Below are 3,635 nucleotides of genomic sequence, written 5' to 3' on the forward strand. Positions count from 1 at the left end.
ATGATTTGTTTGAGGATTTTCAGTCAGGATTTAGAGTCCATCATAGTACAGAAACTGCATTGGTGAAAGTCACCAATGATGATCTCCTGGCCTCAGACAAAGGACTTGTCTCCATACTTGTCCTCGATCTCAGTGCTGCTTTTGACACGAATGATCACAGCATCTTGCTGCAGAGATGATGAATCTTCCACACAAACTGAAGTTAGTCACGGCGTTCCACAGGGCTCTGTGTTAGGTCCAATTCTCTTCACTTTATACATGCTCCCTTTAGGCAATATTATCAGGAAGCACAACATAAATTTCCATTGCTATGCAGATGATACTCAGTTATATTTATCTATGAAGCCAAATGAATCAGGTCAGCTGGTCAAACTTCAAGCATGTCTCAAAGACATAAAGGTCTGGGTGACCTGCAACTTCTTACTTCTAAACTCTGACAAAAGTGAAGTTATTGTGCTTGGGCCTGAAAACCTTAGAAATCTGCTGTCTAATCATATAGTTACTTTAGATGACATAGCTCTTGCCTCCAGTACTACTGTGAGGAATCTTGGAGTCATCTTTGATCAGAATATGTCCTTTAAATCACACATAAACCAAGTCTCTAGATCTGCCTTCTTTCACCTGCGCAATATTGCAAAAATCAGGAGCATCCTGTCTCAAAGTGATGCTGAAAAACTGGTCCATGCATTTGTTACTTCCAGGCTGGACTACTGTAGCTCTTTACTATCAGGATGTCCCAATAGTTCCCTAAAAAGCCTCCAGTTAATCCAAAATGCTGCAGTCAGAGTACTGACAGGAACTAGTAAGAGAGATCATATCTCTCCCATGTTAGCTTCTCTCCACTGGCTCCCTGTAAAATTCAGAATAGAATTTAAAATCCTTCTCCTAACATACAAAGCCCTTAATGACAAGGCTCCATCGTATCTTAAAGACCTCGTAGAGCCTTATCATCCTAACAGAGCACTTCGCTCTCAGAGTGCAGGTTTACTTGTGGTTCCTAGAGTCCACAGAAGTAGAATGGGAGGCAGAGCCTTTAGCTATCAAGCTCCTCTCCTATGGAACCAACTCCCAGTCTCAGTTCGGGAGGCGGACACCCTCTCTACCTTTAAGATTAGACTTAAGACATTCCTTTTTTGATAAAGCTTATAGTTTGGGCTGGATCAGGTGACCCTGAGCCTTCCCTTAGTTATGCTGCTATAGGCCTAGGCTGCTGGGGGGCCCCATGATGCTCTGAGTTTCTCTCCTCCCCTCTCCTTTCCTCTCTCCCTATGCTTCTATATGCCACCATTACACATCACTAACTTTGTGTCTCCTCTCTCCCGTAGTGTGTCCTCTCTCTCTCCTTGTTCCTTTCTGCAGGTTGCCCTGGCCCTGGAGCTCTATGTTTCTGATGAGCAGTCACCGGCCACATCAACCTGACCAGTGTTTGATTGTTTGTTGTGTCTTGTTGCTTTTCTTCTTTTGTCTCTCCTCTATCCACTCACCCCAACCGGTCGAGGCAGAAGGCCACCCACCAAGCGCCGGGGTCTGTCGGAGGTTTCTTCCGTTAAAGGGAGTTTTTCCTCCCCACTGTCGCCAAGTGCTGCTCAGGGGGATTTGTTGGGTTTTCCCTCTGTAATAATAGTGATAACAGTAAGGTCTAGACCTTCCTTTGTAAAGTGTCCTGAGATGACTTTTGTTGTGATTTGGCTATACAAATAAAATTTGATTTGATTTGAAATTAATATTAGGCTGCTACATTGATGCTCTTTTCTTTGTTACTTACACTTAAGTGTAACAGAATTAACTCTTTTCTGTAATTATTAGACTTGTACTTTAAATATTTTGCCTAAGCGTTGGAAAAGGTGGATGTTTCACATTGCAGTATTGTACATAATTATCTTATTTCGGGATCCGCTATTGTTCCATACAATCAAAGTTTAAGGAGTCAGAATTATTTAGAGAATAATATTTTTCAGCCACAGATCTCTTCCTCAAAAACCTACAACGGTTCTCTCTTCACAAACATTTTACCTAAACAACCAGTAATTTTTGGACATTTTAAGTCCATTTCCTGCTTGTTCTCTTCGTGTGCTCCCAGGTGTTTCCTGTCTGACAGCAGGTATTGACTCGTGGTTTTTCATCCCTCTGTTGGGTGTTGAAGGTCATTGAGGGCCTAAAGCTCACGAGCCCACAGGAAGAAAAAGAGGAGGATCTGGACCAGTGTTGGAGGACAGAGGCAGCAGAGAGGATGAAGAGTTTTCTGTGCTGATGTACAAGGTTAAGAACTATTTACACATCGACTCTGTGGCCTTGGCCCTTTCCTTTCTATGTTGTTTTCTGTCCCTCACGGAGGTGAAACGGGTTCAGGGTTTTTCTTCTGTCACTGTAAGGAGGTTGTAGTGATGCTGATGTCACTCTGTTCAGTCAGATATCTCATGTTTTTACTTTATAAAATGTGGCATTAACACATACAGTGTTCTATATTAGTATAAATGATCTGTTAATAATGAAGTGACAGTAATGTCAGGAGAGGGGGAGAGGAAGGAGAGGGAGAGGGGAGAATTAATGTCCAGGTCAGCTGACTCAGACATGTGCATGCATTAGCTTAGCTTGATTTTTTTTGTCCCCCTTTAGTCATCTACATTGCTTCAATCCGCACTGTTAGCATGTTAGCTACCTTAGCACTGTTCTGTGTTAATATTAAAATGCCAGTGTCAATATGCAAACGTTGGCTTTATTCAGATCAGTGGAGCTGCACTTCCTGTTCTGGAAAAAGACTGAGATCAGTGTGTAGCCCGAAACTAATTGCAAACTAACACACACATAGATGTGATGATATCCTTGTGATGATCACTATTCATTCATGTTAGATGAGGACAGTTTCTAAATGTCCTGTTTATTTCCTAAACCTGGTCCTCTCAAAGGTCCTGTATTCCCAAATCCAAACACAAACTCTCACATTAACCTGCGATATGTGCCTTTCGGACAAGTTTGGCTTTTGTCGTACACTGTCGGGACATTTTACATCAAAACTTTGTGAGGACTTGGCTTGCATTTGTTTATGGGTACAAATGCATTTTTGGGTTCATTGTCAGTCTGAGTTTACACCTGCATTGTGAGGACATTTTTGTCAGAGGTCTAAGGCTGTCCTGATAGATTCTCTGAAAGTCACACAAACATGTTTTCATGTTCTGTCACACACAAACACACATGCAGGAAGCGTGTTTGATGTTGATGAGGGTGAACCAAGCATCAAACTGCAGACGGGGAGAGTTTGACAGCAGTGCCAGAGAGCAGGGGCTCGTTTCAAGAAGGAGGTTTAACAAACTCAGAGTTCAAACCTGAACTCTGAGTTGACTTACACAGAGTTGGAAAACTTGGAGTTTTCAATTTCAGAACAGCTGAAAAGAGTTGGTTTAATCAACTCTGAGTAGGTTGACTCAGAGTTAGGCGCGTGCAGCGCGACTATAAAAAGCCCTGAACAATGGAGTGAAGACATTACGAGTCACCATGGCAACAGGACCAAGCAAAAATAGGTCTGCGTTTTTTTCCTCGACAGAAATGGATGTGCTACTACAAGCATATAGTGACTACGAGCCCATATTTCGTAAAAAAAAAGCAACACGGCTGCAGCGGCGAAAGAGAGAGAGTTA

General features: G+C 42.4%; 1 protein-coding gene across 2 annotated transcripts in view; it reads left to right on the forward strand.

Moving 5' to 3' along the window:
• Positions 1-3,635, forward strand: part of tjap1 (tight junction associated protein 1 (peripheral)) — a 49,166-nt gene that overhangs the window by 21,201 nt on the left and 24,330 nt on the right. The window contains exon 2 of one of the 2 annotated variants that reach the window (XM_020622262.1): positions 2,081-2,259. The gene's annotated coding sequence lies outside the window, so the exon portion shown is untranslated. The remainder of the gene's footprint in view (positions 1-2,080; positions 2,260-3,635) is intronic. The other variant, XM_020622263.1, reaches the window with a different exon arrangement.

This window comes from Monopterus albus, unplaced genomic scaffold (assembly GCF_001952655.1).
Source record: "Monopterus albus unplaced genomic scaffold, M_albus_1.0 scaffold277.1, whole genome shotgun sequence".
In the NCBI taxonomy this organism is placed as follows: Eukaryota; Metazoa; Chordata; class Actinopteri; order Synbranchiformes; family Synbranchidae; genus Monopterus; species Monopterus albus.